Source organism: Petaurus breviceps, unplaced genomic scaffold (assembly GCF_028583685.1).
Source record: "Petaurus breviceps papuanus isolate PSGF00001 unplaced genomic scaffold, PetGlider_PUasm1.0 90579, whole genome shotgun sequence".
NCBI classification, from domain to species: Eukaryota; Metazoa; Chordata; class Mammalia; order Diprotodontia; family Petauridae; genus Petaurus; species Petaurus breviceps.
In genome coordinates, this window is record NW_027187278.1 from 4,315,791 (window position 1) to 4,333,049 (window position 17,259).

At 34.6% G+C, this 17,259-nt stretch overlaps 1 long non-coding RNA gene across 2 annotated transcripts in view; it reads left to right on the forward strand.

Annotated features, from left to right (window-relative positions):
• The first annotated feature begins 1,217 nt into the window (after positions 1 to 1,217).
• Positions 1,218 to 17,259, forward strand: part of LOC138142423 (uncharacterized) — a 40,283-nt gene continuing 24,241 nt past the window's right edge. The window contains exon 1 of one of the 2 annotated variants that reach the window (XR_011163426.1): positions 1,218 to 1,308. This is a non-coding gene — a long non-coding RNA (uncharacterized lncRNA). The remainder of the gene's footprint in view (positions 1,309 to 17,259) is intronic. The other variant, XR_011163425.1, reaches the window with a different exon arrangement.

The following is a 17,259-nucleotide window of genomic DNA, read 5'->3' on the forward strand; positions in this document are numbered from 1 at the left end:
GTTGAGAATTATTTCAAAACTTTAGATTTATTTAGGCGATTATTCTACTGGTGATAAATATAAAGCTGTGGGCATCAATAAAACAGAAATTAAAAAAGGAATAAAACTATGTCATAACATATTCTGTGAAGAAATAACGAGTATAATCTGTATGACACAACTTTATTCACATTTCATTGGTTCGAAATTAAATTAGGTGAATGACTGATTTTTGTTTCTTAATTATCAACAAATTGTTAAGAATCTCTGTCTCCCTTCATCACAAGTGAAAAATGCCTATAACTTAGTAGGTAAATCTTAGAATGCTACCTGAACCTTACAAAGGTTAAATGAATCATCCATAATTGCTAGTGTGAATAACAGATTGAGGTGGTGGACCTTGGGTCTTCCCAATTCCAAATCTGTGCTCTATGCACTATTCTATACTGCTTTGTTAATTATCAACTGTAATTTGGGCCCATAGATTATATGGTTAGGCATGTAGGGGGGTGGGTATATGCATGTGTATATGCATATATGTATATACATATATATGTATGTTCATTAGTGTATTTATCTAATTGACTGGATTAAGATTATGTCTTCTCAACTTTAGCATTTGTATAGGTAAGTGTTTTTAAATTTGTTCTTTAAACAAGCTTTATTCTTTTCCTTGAAGTAAACTATTATTATAATAGTAGTGATACTATTTACAGAAATATACAAATGCACATAGGGCAGGTATAAGGTATAATAACTTACTGTCTTTTTCTAGTGGTATAAAGTTATCAGAAAATAGACCATGCTCTATATAAATTCTTGGCATTCAGTAGCAGTTAAAAACACTAATAGTAGCAGCTGACCTTGCTTACAATATATATATATATATATATATATATATATATATATATATATATATATAGTTCATTTTAGCTAAAATCTCCTTTAGTCACAAGTCAAATTATTTTTTTTTTCCCAGAGAAAAGATACTTAGCTAAATTCTCTTTACCAGTGAACTTAGCAAGTCGATGTTCTATTCAATTAATTAGCTAAGTGTTTATGTATTTCAGTTCATTAGGGAGGATTATGTCAACTTTGGGATGTCAGCGATTTACTTTGGTGGTGTGTTTGTGCCTTTTCAGAGTGATAACAAATATCCCATGTTGCATTATCTTGTCAGCTCAGCTTGCCAGGAAGTTTCCTGATAAAACCAGCAAACAAACCAGCTCCAGAATTCTGCTGAAATTAAGACTTTCAGTTCAACACAACAAAACATTCACAGCTATGAACCACACTGGGGTGATGTGACACTCACTATGACAGCACAAGGTAAGAATGACCAAAGAGCAGCCTGTGGGCCAAATACAGCTAACTGAACTATACAAGATACCTAGAGGGAATGTTCATCTATAATTAAGAGCTGCAGAAACTATGGGTTTTAGCATTAGCATTGCAGAATACTGGCTATTGAGACTGATTCCATGAGCTAAAAGTCAATGTAGAAAATAATTGGTGTATTTTATCTATATAACATCAAGATTAGATTTAGTTATCAGTCTGAGGTGATGATGACTTTAAGATCTAGATGTTTGTGCTGGGTTATTGGAAGAGAATTTAAAGCACATAACACTTTCAGAATGTCCAGTTAAATAGGTGATGACCACAATGGAGGGAAAAATCCCAATAGCTTTGAATTACTGGATATGGGATGGTTTCTGCATATACACCCTATTATATAGAGTCAAGGTGAAGTTCAGTGGATGATTGATAACATTTAATATTTCTGGGTCAAGTTCTTTGTCACAATTTCATTTGAAGACATATGTAGAGGTCATGAAGCTTTCTACTCTATGAAGGCTCCAATTTTAAAACTACATTGAAATAATAGTTAGAAAGCTAAGTGTAACCCAGAGATGTCTTCTCCCTAAACACAAATTTCAGAAAGTAGCCTCATTGAAAAGTTAGAGCATCATTAGATTCCCAAATATCATAGGAGCTACTTGAGGTTTAATAACAGTGAAGGTAGGGGGGAGGAATTAAGCATTGATGGGAGAATTCTATTGACTGAAAATCAGGTTTCCTTTCAAATTTCCCCCAGAGATCAAATCTGCTTGAGTCTTTTGCCTTTAAAACACGTAAATACTTTGCACTTAGTAGGTGATTCTCTCTCTCTCTGATAGTGGATATAGGGTAAAATGAAGTGGCATGCAAATTCAATATTTTTAGAACCTTTAAAGTCTTTGAGAACATAGTCTAAATATACCTTCTTGAAATTACATACATTCTAAGTCTAACACTGTCACTTCTAAATTGATCTCTTGGCAAACTTTACAGAGATTGTTTAGCTGTCTTGTTTTTCAAATACAAGAACTTTGAAAAACATGATAATGGACTCCATAAAACTGTTGTAGTACATTAATTAGTTTTTAGAGTGTAGCTTGTACACATAGCATGAATACATGGAGCCGTTGCTTATGATTTGGTATGAACATAATTACATTTTATTTCCACTTATACCTTTTAAAACATCTTAAATATTGTCTTTATTTCCATAATTCTGTCCTTTCTTAAGCTCTTATCTATCTGTTAAACTCTTCCTTATTTAAAAAAAAAACGATTATGCGGAGTTGAATTAGTTTAATTGAATGGAATAGAATAGGATTGGAAGTGCCATTCCTTTCTTCCTTTTTATAATTTTTTAAGTCACTACTTCAGAAAAAAAACACATCTTAATGAACACATGATGTCATAGCTTTTTGGAAGAAAATATTCATCCCTACATACTGGCAATGGTCAGAATACAGGCTAGTTAGTATGGTACTATTAGTTTTTAAAGAGCCCATTATTACAACTATTGGTTTGTTAAGGGAAAACTCGTAGCATTTAAAAAGCTGTGAAACCTTAAAAATGTTACATTAGAGGACAAGTGTACTTTTAAAATTACAATTATTAGCTAAATATATTCATGTATTATCCAAGTAGCCCTTTCTTGAAAATGAGTTTTCTTAAAGTTGCTCATTTACAAAAGAAATTCTAATTACCTTAATGGTTTTGCTGAATATTGTTTTCAATTAGAACAGTATAACACATTTTCTTTGGATAAATGTTATCACTACATAATGTTCACCCAAAACACTATATAGAGCTTTTTATTAACTTGGTTCTAAAGGGCTCAGAAGAGGGAGGGGAAAGAGTCTCAACAGCAAACTTCTTTTAAAGAAGAAGGATATCTTTTAAAGTTAGACAAATATTCTTTTCTATCAAACAGTTAACACATAGGCATTGCACATATGAACAGTGACTGGGAAGAAAATTTGTATTCTTCCTTGGTTACTTTTAATCTACAACTATAAAACGAAAAAAGAAAAGAAAAGCATGTTGGAAATTTTAAAAAGATAGTCAAACTTTTTATGTGGTATCATGAAAATAATAACACAAGACAATGTCATTTGTCAATATTAGCATTAAAAGTAAAGGTAGTGAAAGAAGCAGCGACAGCTGAATTTCCTCAACATTGTCAACTTTAAAATTGCACCTCAAATCAAACTTTGGAGTGGCAGGGCCCACAAAAGGTCAATAGGAGACATTTTTTCTGGCCTAAGTAAACTTGATGATTAGAAGAAGTCATCTGTCACACTAGGGTAGAGGCCTGTCTTAGGTGCACAAATGTTGCAACAGTAACAGAGGCAGAACGTGCAGCTGCTCCTTCCAGGGCTCTCAGCTCAGCAACAGCAAGAGTCAGACAACTGGTCAGAAAGCAATCCTGGCTGCAGTTCCAAGATAAAGCACTTGTGAATCGTCCCAAAGAAACAAGGTCCCAGGTCATATTTCTAGAGCCAAGAGGAGTGTTAGTGCTTGTGGCTGCAGGGGACCAAGACCCTGTTCTGGGTAAAAATAAGGAGTACAGAGTACAGATAAAAAAACAAATAAACAAATGGGGGCCACACCTCTACCCAGATCACACCACCTTAGAAGTACTCAAAACTTAAGGGTGGCTAAGTGGTACAGTAAATAGAGCACTGGCTCTGGAGTCAGAAGGACCTGCGTTCAAATCTGGCCTCAGACACTTGACACACTTACTAGCCATGTGACTTTGGGCAAGTCACTTAACCCCAATTGCCCTCCAAAAAGAATAAAAAGAAGTACCCAAAACTTTCAGACCCCACCATAACTGGTGGGTAATGCTTAGATTTTACTCTCATAGCTAGCTCTAAAAATAGTGTCACAAAAAAACCTAAAGTTTGTAACACTGTTTCCTCATTCCTGGGTCAGCATAGCCCAACCTTAAGATATAGTTAAAAGACAAAATGTGGAACAAATGAGCAAAGAACAACAAAGAACTTGAGAAAAAAAACAAAAACAAACCTACTATGGTGGCAAGGAAGACTAAGACACTGTTGAAAAGATCTAAAATTAGAGTCAAAGAAAAAAATGAATTGGACCCAGCACAACAAGAATTACTTCCTGGAAGAGTTAAAGAAAGAGATGAGTAGTAGAGGAAAAATTGTGGAAAAATGATAATGATGCAAAAAATTATGAAAAGAGAATTAGCAGCTTGGTAAAAAGAGTTTCAAAAATTGTTGCAGAAAATAACACTGTAAAAAACAATTGAACAAATTCTACAAGAAGCACAATAATTCATTTAAAAAAACAACTCCTTACAAAATGAAAAAGGTAAATGGAAAAGAAGATTCAAAACATAATTGAAGAAACAAGGGCTTAAAAAGCATAATTGACCAAGTGGAAAAAGAAATACGACATCTCATTAAAAAAATAATTCCTTAAATATCAGAATTGGGCTAGTGGAAACTGATGACTCCATGAGACATTGAGAAAAAAATAAAACAAAATCAAAAGAATGAAAGAATAGAAGAAAATAAGAAATTCCTCTTCAGAAAGACAGTTGGTTCAGGAAATAGATGAAGAAGAAATTATTTAAGAGTTTTTGGACTACCTTAAAGTCATGATAAAAAACAAAACAAAAAAAAAAGATCATATACACCATCTATCAAAAAATTATCAAGGAAAACTGCCCCAATATCTTAGATATAGAGGGCAAGATATAAATGGAAAGAATCTACCAATCATCTATTATAAGAGATACCAAATGAAAACTCCCAGGAATATTATAGTCAAATTCCAGAGCTCCTAGGATAAAGAGAACATATTGCAAGCAGTCAAAAAGAAACAAATTAAATATCCTGTAGCCACAGTGATGATCATTCAAGATTTAGCAGTTTCCATGTTAGAGGAGTGGAGGGCTTGTAATATGATATTTCAGAGCTGAACAGAAAACTTAACATTCAAACACAAGTCTCAAGAGAAAAATAAATAGATAAACATGAACAAGAAATCATGAGGGACCCAATAAGTTTAAACTTTTTACTTTCCTATATGGGAAGACAGTACATTTAATTTCTAAGAATTTTATCATAATTTGGATGATTAAAAGCAGTTTACATAGAGGCCATGGTTGAGGAGATTATGTTGGAGAAATCTCCAAAAACATGAAGGGATAAGAAAAAAAAGAATATACTGGAAGAAGGGGGAAGGGAGAGATAGAATGGGGAAATTTTTACAGTAGAGAGGAAATTGGGGGAAGAGGATGGTGGGTAATGCTTGGATTTTACTCTCAGCAGAATTGGCTCAAAGAGGGAATACTACAGATGCTCTGTCAGGTATAGAAATCTATCTTACTATACAGGGAAGAACAAGCAGAAAGGAATGAGAGGAAGTTGGTCTGATAGAATGTAGGGCAAATTAAGGAAGGCAGGTGTTAGAACCAAAATAAATTTTTGAAGAGCAGCAGAAGAGACACAGAGACAGAGACAGAGACGACAGAGACAGAGACAAAGACAGAGAGAGAGAGAAAAGAGAGAAAGAAGAGAGGAGGAGGGAGAGAAGAAGAAGAAGCATAGGAAAATGGTATAAAGGGAAATACACAGTAATTATAACAGTGAATATGAATGGTATGAGCTCACCCATAAAACAGAAGCGGATAGCGGAATGAATTAGAAAACAGATTCCAACAATATGTTGTTTACAAAGAAAACACTTGAAACAGAAGGACTCATGTGGAGTTAAAATGAAGGATTAGAATAGAATCTATTACGCTTCAGCTGAAATAAAAAAGCCAGGGGCAACAATCATAATCTCAGACAAAGAAAAAGAAAAAAAACAGATTTAATTACAATGGATAAGCTGGGAAACATTTTGTTAAAAGGTACTATAGACAATGAAGTAATATCAAAAATTTTTCAAACAAATTTCTCTGATAAAGATCTCATTTCTCAAATATATAGAGAACTCAGTCAAATTATAAAAAAAGAGATCAATTTCCCAACTGATAAATGTTCAAAATATATAAACAAGTAATTCTCAGAAGAAGAAATCAAAGCTATTTCTAGGCATATAAAAAAATCTTCTAATAAATAGTATGTATTTCTAAAAGCATTGTGTCTACTATGTGAAATTTGATGGGGACACCAAGAATAAAACTAGCACATTCTCTCAAGGAGCTAGTCTGTTTTAGGGGTTACACTTAGTGACTTCTAGAATTCTAGAATCCCTGTGTTGGGAGAAAAGTTTGGTATTTATTTTAATTCTATCATTTATGGGACTATCAAACCTCAAAGGGGACATACTTATTGAGACTTGATGTGTATCATTGAAGTCTCTCTACTAAGAGTGATTTTTCAATATAAGGAAAGAATCCCTCCATTTCTAATCACACTCCTGGCTAACTGCTTTGTTATGAAAGACAGTATAATATGGTGGATAGAGAAATGGAGCTAGTCAGGAGAAAAGGATTATGATTATATCTCAGACATTTAGAACTTATGTAATTGTAGGTATTACTTTATCAGAATCTTGTTTTCACCATTAGTAAAATGAGAGGGTAGAACTAAATGAGGGCAGCTATATGACATAGTGGATAGAGGCTTTGAGTCAGAAAGACTCATCTTCCTGAGCTCAAATCTGGCCTCAGACACTTACTAGCTGTGAGACTCTGGGCAAGTCACTTAACACTGTTTGCCTCAGTTTCCTCATCTTTAAAATTATCTGGAGAAGGAAATGAGAAACTACTTCAGTATTTTTGCCAGGAAAACCACAAATGTGGTCACAGAGTTGGATGTGACAGAAAACAACTGAAAAACAACAAAAATACCAGATTTCCCTTGTAGTTCCTATTATTCTAAACTCAAGTCATGGGAAAATAGAATTTTGAGTTAAAGTGGATCTTAGTAGGATAAATCTAATATTATCAGTATAAGGATGAAAAAGTCTTGAGGCTATCAACGTGAAATGGCTAACTCATTTTTCAGCTTTTAGTAGCGTGTTTAAATATAGTTCATGCAGATACTTGAAGCCTTTGGTAGGACCTGCCATTGTTTATACTCCACTATCACAGATACTGAGTATCAGTAAAACTGTTATGAGGCATTTGAGTAGGATCTTAGTATAAGAGTCTGTGTTATTTTAATAAAGCTTAAAAATGTTCTAATTTTCATGAATGGACTACGCATGTTGATTTGGTCAACATTAAAAAAATTAAATAATTCTGAATTTTTAGAAAACCTGATTATTTTCAAGCTACATGACTGAAAAAAATGATTGAAAAACAACTGAATTTTAAAAGTCATGGTTATGCTAAAATAGCACCAAAATATAACTTACTTTTCATCCAGATATTTCAGCATTAACAGACATGACTAATAGTGCATCCTACTTTATAAAATGGATTGCATACACACATGTATTCTTTTACACAATGCCATTCTTTCCTTCAAAATCAATACAAATTAATATATACATTTGTGTGTGTGTGTTTGTGTGTGCGTGTGTATGAATTTTTCCCAGATACACTGTGAAATGCTTAGAGCTTGGACAAACATCAAAGAAGGCAAGGCATCCCAGTCCATCACCAGTTGACTTGTACTGCCCCTAGACTTCAATGACTCAGAGAGTATGAGGCTGATGACTTCTTGCAATACAGCTTCACTTAAATTCAACTCAAGCACAATTCATGACATCATCTGTGATGTCACTGGTCCTCTTTGAAAATTAAGGATGAACAAAATAGCTTAAAGGGAAAAAAGCAACTCAAAAAATTAAAGGATTTGTTTGAACACTAGAGGATGACTAAGCAAGGACTATTGTTTTTGTGGGGGAGATTTGGAACATTTTTACATCAAAAGTGAAGGTATGTCACTTCATTTCTAAAGGCTCTCATTTAAGCCATTGGAAACAGTTAATAGACTAAAAAAAAGTGAAAATTGGAGAAACATTAAGAAGTAAATAGGGCCAACTCTGTTGGAGTGATGTGAAGAGGCAATGCCCTCACAGAAGGCTTTAGCTATGAAAGTCAAAATTGGCCAAAGAGAAACCAGAGTTGTTGGATGACACATTCATTTTCAACTATTACCTTTCAGCACCCACCTAGAGTCTGGAGGGTAGCCTCTCAGATGTATATTCTGGTGTCACCTCTGATTTTATTTTTATTTTTTTATGTTTTTTTTTTCCCAAATGCCTTTGTCATAATCTTTTATCATAATCTTTTTCTTAAATTTTTAGTTTACATCATTCATTTCCACAAGATTTTGAGTTACAAATTTTCTCCCCATCTTCCCCCTACCCACCACCCCAAAATAGCAATCCCAATGTATACCCCTCCCCCAATCTGCTCTCTCCTATATCTTCTCCCATTTCCCCTTCAACTTTCTAGTAGGGCAAGATGTATCTCTATACCTTAGTGTCTGTATATCTTATTTCCCAGTTGCATGTAAAAAATTATATATATTAAACATTTGATTTTTAAAACTTTGAATTCTAGATTCTTTCCCTTCCTCTGTCATCACCCACCCTTACTGGGAAGATAAGCAATTCAATATGGGTTGTACACGTGTAGCTATTCAAAACATTTCCATAGTGGATATATTGTGAAAGATTGAATATATTTCCCTCCATCATATCCCACCTCCCACTTGTTCTATTCTCTACTTTGACCCTGTCTCTTTTCAAAAGTGTGTGCTTCTAAGTTCCCTCCCCCCCACCATGCCGTCCCCTTCTTTCATCCGCCTTCTGACCCCTTTTTCCTTACTCTTCTGTAGGGCGAGATACCCTATTTAGTTTATATGTCATTGCCTCCCTAAGAAAAATTCAATGAGAGTAAGGTTGACCCATTCCCTTTTGCCTTCCTGTTCTTCCCCTCCATTGTAACAGTTTTCTCTTGCCTCTTCTATACGGGATAATTTACCCCATTCTGTCTCTCCTCATCTCCTCTCATTATATTCCTTGCTAACCTTTTAATTTCACCTTTTAAGTAACATCCCTTCCTATTCAACTGGTCCTATGCCCTCTATGTATACCTGTACACATACATACACACATTCACATATGTATTCATATGCCCATATACCCTCCTATATATACATATGTATATATGTATATATGTATGTGTGTATAGACACACACACATGCAAATTTATATTCCCTTCAACTATTCTCATACTGAGAAAAGTTTCATAAGTTAGAATTATCACTTTTCCATGTAGGAATGTAAATAGTTCAACTTTGATAAGTTCCTTATTATTTCATTTCCCTGTTTACCTTCTCATGCTTCTCTTGCTTCTTTTATCTGAATGTCATATTTTCTATTCACCTCTGGAATTTTCACCAAGAATGCTTAAAAGTCCTCTATTTCATTGAATGACCATATTTTCCCCTGAAAATGATACTCAGTTTTTCTGGGTAGGTGATTCTTGGTTTTAATCCCAGCTCCTTTGACCTCCAGAATATCATATTCCAAGCCCTTCCAATCCTTAGTGTAGAAGCTGCCAGATCCTGTGTTACCCTGATTGTGTTTCAACAATATTCAAATTGTTTCTTCTTGGCTGCTTGTAATATTTTCTCCTTGATCTGGTAACTCCGAAACCTGGCTATAATATTCCTGGGAGTTTTCTTTTTAGGATCTTTTTCAAGAGGTGATCAGTAGTTTCTTTCAGCCTCTATTTTGCCCTCTGGTTATAAAACATTAGGGCAATTTTCCTTGAGAATTTCTTGAAGGATGATTTCTAGGTTCTTTTTTTGATCACAGCTTTCAGGTAGTCCAATAATTTTTAAATGATCTCTCCTGGATCTATTTTCCAGGTCAGTGTTTTTTTTTTTTTTTACAACGAGATACTTCACATTACCTTCTATTTTTCATTTGTTTGGATCTGTTTAATAGTATCTTGATTTCTCATAAAGTTACTAGCTTCCATTTGCTCCAATCTTATTCTGAAGAAATTATTCTCTTCAGTGAGTTTTTGAGATTCTTTTTCCATCTGGCAAATTCGACTTTTTAAGGCATTCTTCCCCTCATTGGCTTTTTGAGCCTCTTTTGCCATTTGAGTTAGTCTATTTTTAAGATGTTATTTTCTTCAATCAGGTTGTTGACTCAAAATTTCATGATTTTCTTGCATTATTCTCATTTCTCTTCCGAATTTTTCCTCCACTTCTCTTATTTAGTTTTCAAAATCCTTCTTAAGTTCCTCTATGGCTTGCAACCAGTCCATATGTTTCTTGAAAGCTTTTGGTATAGGAGTTCTGACTTCATTTTCTTCCTCCTGTTCCATGTTTTGATCCTTTTTGTCCCCCAAAAAGGAATCCAAAGTTGTATTACTGTGCTTGCTTTACTTTCTTTGCTTACTCATGTTGCCACTCAATTACTTGACTTTTGAGCTTTTTGCCGCAGTAGAACTCTATTTCCAGAGAGGAGAGATTTGTCCCAAATTGCTTGGGTTTTCACAGCTGCCAGAGCTATTAGTTCATTGCCCTCTCTGAAGCCACCATTGGCTCTGGCACCTGGTCACGCCCTCCAGGACCTCTACCCTAGACAGTAATCCAGATCCAAGCAGGTTAAACCAAGAATTATTACCCCTCAGAAAGGTTGCTTGGTCCCCCTACAATTTGCAGGCCAGGAGATCTGAAGCAGCCATGTGGCAGTGGCCACCACACCTCAGCCACTTTTCCCTCTGGGGACAGAGGCTGGACCCCCCTGGACTTCTTGACCCCCCCTGTTCCCAAAGTCTACTGACCTCTCACTTTGTCTTTGGCGTTTATGGGTTGATAATTCTGGAAACTGTAACAGCTGCTGGTGATCCACTCTCCCGAAGTCCCTCCAGCTGTTGCTGGTTGGACCACCCTGGTGCTAAAACCACAGGCTCACAAGAGGCTGGGCTCGGCTCCCAGCACACTGCAATGGACCCTTCCCGTTGGCCTGCTGGGCTGTCTTCAGCAGGAAGTTTGTTTCTCCCTCTCATTTTGTTGGTACTGTAGCTCTAAACTTTGTTCAGAGTCATTTTTTATAGGAATTTGGAGTGGTTAAGGGGGGAGTGCAGGGACTTGTCCTGCTTCTACATCACCATCTTCGCTCCTCCCTCCACCACCTCTGATTTTAGAAGGTAAAGTGGAAAGAAGGATTTTGTAGCAGTTTCACTGAGGCCCTTGCTCTCTACAAAATAGTTGATCAATACAACATGCTAGGTAGTAAAGAGCAGGATGGTTTGTTCGCATTGCTCAAGGAGGGCAAACCTAAAAAGCTTTGTTTCTCCTTAAATGAAATCATTGGTGTAACATAGTGTAAATAGTGGGACAGTTTTTCACTGACTTTTTATTGATGACTGCAAGGGACAAAAACCACCTCTTTGGTTTGAGAGTAGAAGAGAAGAAGATTTGCATAGCTGGAAACAATTGAGGATCAGAATAGGAGAAAAAAAATGGAGAAGTGGCTTCAGGTGGTTCAGATCCTCCTGGATGGACCAACAATATCAAAATCTTTAGTCTTGAGTAGTGATTTACCTAAGAAGGTGAGTCTTCTTTGCTCATTTGCTTCCCTATAGATTTTTGTAATTATATACCCACTTTCTTCCACAAATATTGGATGCATTAATGGGAGAGTATGACTCAAATGAAGCAGCAGCAGCAGCAGTAGTAGTAGTCACTTATACAACACCTCCTTCAGGACTACAGTACAATTTACAAACATTATCTCAATTTAATCTCATAAAACCCCGGGAAATATGTGCTATCATTAACCCTACCACTATAACACATGAGGAAATCAGGCAAAAAAAAAATGGTTAACAGATTTGTCCAGGGTCACACAGTTATTCAATGTCTGATACTGATTTGAATTCAAGTTTCCTTGACTCTAGGTCGAGCTTTTTATCCACTGTACCACTTAGTTGCCTACTGATTTATGTATGGATATTTATGCATGCATTATACCTGTATTTTTTAATATATTATTGTCAATATTATCTTTATGGCTGTTTTCATTATCATTATTACTCTAGTTTATCTTTCCTTTTGCTAAGTAAATGAAAAGTAAGCACATAATATTTTCCTTAAAATAATAGTTCAATAGAACAACCATTTGATCATGTTTAAGATAACCATTAGATCATGTTTAAGATCTGATATTTCATCATGGTGAGTGGTTGATGTTGTATGTATGGAAACATATCAATAGGGGTTTAAGGGCTAATGTAGTGAGTACAAATAATATATTTCCTACTACAGTATTCATACTGGTACCTTTAGAATTTGAGCTTAACTTCGTGCTAACCTAGACCTGACAGTGTGATAGTAGGTTAGAACAAACTAGTTGGCACAGAAAATGAGTCTGTATCCATATGTCCTGTATGAGAGGTGTGGCATTCAACAGTGGAGGGGGCTATTCTACACATAGATTATAATAGAATATATAGTAGATTTAGTAGGTGAAAACAGGAACATAATCAGTGAATGATCCTGAAAAGGAGCAATAATACAGTTACCAAGAGGAGGAGGAGGGAGTGATGTCACAGAAATAAGATGAGGAGTGAGGATTAAAAAGGACGTGGCAGGGAAGAGCACCAAATATTGCTGAGACCAAAAGAAAATTGGAACTGAGAAAAGACCTCTGGGTTTGGTGATTGAGAAATCGTATTGACCTTGAAGAAAATAATTTGAATATACTCAAGAGGAACAGGGTAGTCATTGACATTTATATCACATTAACCATACACGCACATGCACACACACCCATGTATGCCCACACATACACACACATATATATGCATATCCACACTCTAAAGGTTAAATTTTCTGCAAGTTCAAATATGTTCTTTATGCTATTGGTATTTAAGTGATAAAATAAATTCTCCCTTAGATATAAATATTATTTTGAACTGAAGACTGTGCTAAATTGATCTTAGTCACAAGAGACTGTGACTCATCACATTGTCCTAATTTAAGCAAAGTATCATCACCTCATTTTACCAAAATTAAATTACTTGCTGTATTACTTTTCAATGTGTAATAAGATTATTCTAAAAGTGTTTCAGTAGCAGGCACCTTAAAATGCTGACAGAGGTAACATGATTAGAGAATGAGTAGCACTGTGCCAGGTTCTTTCCATTTGGAAGCTACAGTCTGAGTTTCTTCAATTAATTCTTTGAGGCTAGGGAACTAAAGAATGGCAGTTTATTTTATTTTTTAGCCCTATTCTGTACAAGTCAAGCTTAAAAGCAAAAGTCATTCTCCCTTCTTTCAATATGAAATATTAAGGGGAAATACAAAATCTTCTAAGACTCAATTTATGTCATAAGGAATACACCTACATTTTCTATTACATATTAAAAGCCATATCTGAATAAATTAAAATAAACATAATAAAAAGAAATCCATTATGAAATCCAGTCATAACATTTGGCAAATAAAATGAAACCTAGGACAAGCCAATATTGAGAAGATGGTTAAATGAATCTTACTATTATAATGTCAACAAAATATATGATCCTTGAGGGCAAGGATTGTTAGATTTTTGTTTCCATATTTCTACATCCCAGCACAGTATGTGGAATATAGCAGACAATTAAAGATGCTTTGAATTAAATTAAATAGCAATCACAACCAGAATTCAAAGAAATACCTCAGTGTAAGAATTTGAAAATTTTATTTGAAGTAAATTTTTTCAGTTCATTTAATTGGCTTATAAGGGGTTATTTGGTACTATAATTATCTATTTATATACTACTCCTAGACTTTGGGTTCCAGTAGGCCAGTAGCCACATCTTATTACCTCCCATTCCTAAAATAGTGTTTTTCAAACAAGATGATTAATGAATGTGCACTGTATCGAATAATGATAAAAATTCACAAATACATAATGCAGTTTCTTCACTATAACACTACGAAGTAATTAGCATAGATAATATTATCTCTGTTCTATGGATGGAAAAACTGATGCTCAGAATATATATGTATATATGTATATAAAACAACTTTCCGATTGATACCAATTATATCAGAACTAGGATTCATACTCAAGTCTCCTAAAGCAGGGCAATATAGAGGGACAAGCACTGGATTTGGAGTCAAGAAGACTTATTTCAGGTCTTATCTCAGAAATAAGATTTGTGATATTGGGCAGTCATAACTTTCCTGGGTCTTACTTTCCTTATTTGTGCTATGGTAGGACTAGACTCACTGATTTTTAATATCTCTTCTAGCTCTGGTGGCACAATATATAGAGCACTGAAACTGGATTCAATAAGACCAGCCTTGGTCACTTCCTAGCTAGGTAACCCTAGGGAAAGTTAGTTTATTTTAGTTTCATCAACTATAAAATGGGTATAATAAAAGCACTCATCCCTAGAGTTGTTGGGGGGATCAAATGAGTTAATGTTTGTAAAAGGGCTTAGCTGTGTTAGGCTCAGAGTAGGTTCTATATAAAGATTTATTTCCTTCCCTTCCCCAATTCCCTGTAAATCTATGAACCTATGACTATGGGACCCACATTCAATGCCCCTTCCAATGCAGTATTGTTTTTGATAATTTTTAGGATTGCTTTGAATAATTTACTGTTGTTGAAACTCATTCCATTAGGTTTGGCACAGTTATCTTTATGTAACTAACTCAGTGTAATTTATTGAATACCATGATACACTATTAACCTAAATAATGTCATCCAACAAGTATTTATTAATCACTTGCAATAGGTGGGGCATTAGACATAAAAATTAAAAAAGAAAAGAAAGAAATAATATCTACAGTCAAAGAACTTACAGGGAAACAAACATATGCTTAAATAAGGATAAATGGGCAAAACACACACCTTACATAGGAATATACAAAATTGAAAAAGGTCATTAGAGAGATACTAGCAATTGGGAGCATCAAAAATAAAACTTCATGTGAAAACTGACATGAGCTGAGTCTTTGAGAATACAAGAGATTCTGCAAGGTGGGCATAAAGAAGAAATGAATTCCAGAGATAACAGAGAGTCAAGACAAAGCCATGGAAATAGAAGATGGAGCAAGAGTAAGAAAAACAAAACAAAACAAAACAAAACAGTTTAACTGGGCTGTGGAATGTATAAAGAAATGCAACATGCAGTCAATTCATTGTTTTCATTCAATAAAAAAGTAGAGAGGAAATATAGTCGCTAAGCAATCATTTGTCCAAGATTCATAGCCAAGTGGAAGGCAAAAGAAGAGCATAAAATAGTAAACACATATGTATCTGCACAGAAATCCATGAAGATTGTCATACAAATACTATGGGCAGAATTTTGTTGAAAAATGAAGGGAGGGAAATGTAAAATACCTAGTGGGATATAAGGAAAATTTACCAGAATTCCCTGCCATGTTCGATGGGTTTGTTTGCTTGTTTGTTTTCCTTTAAAAGGCACTACAAATGCTTTTCAAATGTAATTGGCACGGGGGACTGAGGGGATGCCTCAGTTTTGTGTAGCTGTTTGTGTAGCTTCATAATCATTTGAGTATGAAAAAGACGTGAAGTGTTTTAGCTGGGACCTGAGACTTCAGACTAGCAGATCAGCATCATGATTAATGTTGTTAAATAGTGCTCAACAAAGTTAATGTATCCTTTCCCTGTTCTGCATACTCTTCTGCCTGGCTAAGCAGACGTTCTTTTGCTAACTGTTCAAGTGAAATACAATAAAGGCTATAGTATTATTTCATTCCAATCCTGAGACTGAATTACAAGACTGACCTTGTCAGTCTTGGCCTAGTACAGCTAGCCAGATGTAGGATAAAAGATGTATTAAAGAAAAATCATTATTAAAGAAAAAGATATAAGATATAAATGTAACTTCATTTGAAACTCTCTAATTGATTAATATTTTAAAAGAACATTTATAAAACATAAAAGAGGCAGAACTACAAATAAATTCTGGAGTGATGGGGAATTGTGAAGAAGTCTAAAGTCCTAAATAAGACCTGTGCAGCTATCTACCTATGGCCTATGGACAATTATGAAAATAATAACAATAGCAACAAAACCTTTTTGATATATACTTGAAGAAAGAAAAATAATACTAATAAATAAGGGCTAGATCCATTGAATGAAAAGTTCATAATTCTAAAAGATGGTAGAAGGAAAGGAAGATGAAATTCACAACTGTGATTCTACCTTCTCTACTGAGTTGAATGATAGAAAACAGTGAATATAATGGAAAGTCACAGACACAAAAGAACTGAGTTAAAATCTTGCCTCTCATTCTTCTTGTTTAATCTTGAGGAAGTATCTTAACACTCCTAGCTTCAGTTTTCTCTTTTATAAATTAAAGATGTTGGACTAGATGGCTTCTGAGGTTGCTTCCAGCTCCCAACCTATGAAGTGATGATGTTAGAACTGGAAAGGAGCAGGTAAAAACAAACACTAGATAAGTAATAAATAATATCCAAGGTAGGTGATAAGATAGTAAGAAACCATCTTAATCACTTTAAATTAATTCCATTTATATGATTAAGATGTATAGCATTATGGGATATTGAGAGGCTCTGGACTTTGTAAAACTAATTTTTGAAGAATCATGAAAATGTGAGAGGTGCCATATAACTGGGGAGAGGAAAATAATTTGCTATAAGTTATAGATATCATAAAATAATTGCTTCAGTGGCAACATGTTTCACTCTGTGACCTCCAAAGTTCTTGGCATCCCTAATGTTGTAGAATTCAAATTAGAGAAAACTTTGGTCCTCAAATTAAAGTCAAACTATCTCATGACCCTTTACTAGATATTACAGAATAACATACTTCTTATATAACTAACATATTTTAATTATAATTATATGTACTTTTATACATGTCTTAAAACACTAGATTACAAACTCATGAACGGAAAAGACAATGTATTATTTATGTTTGCATCTCCCAGGAGTAGACTGAATTCAGTTGGCAAACATTTAAACGAGACAGAGAATTTTGTTTAGAGGCAGATGCAATTA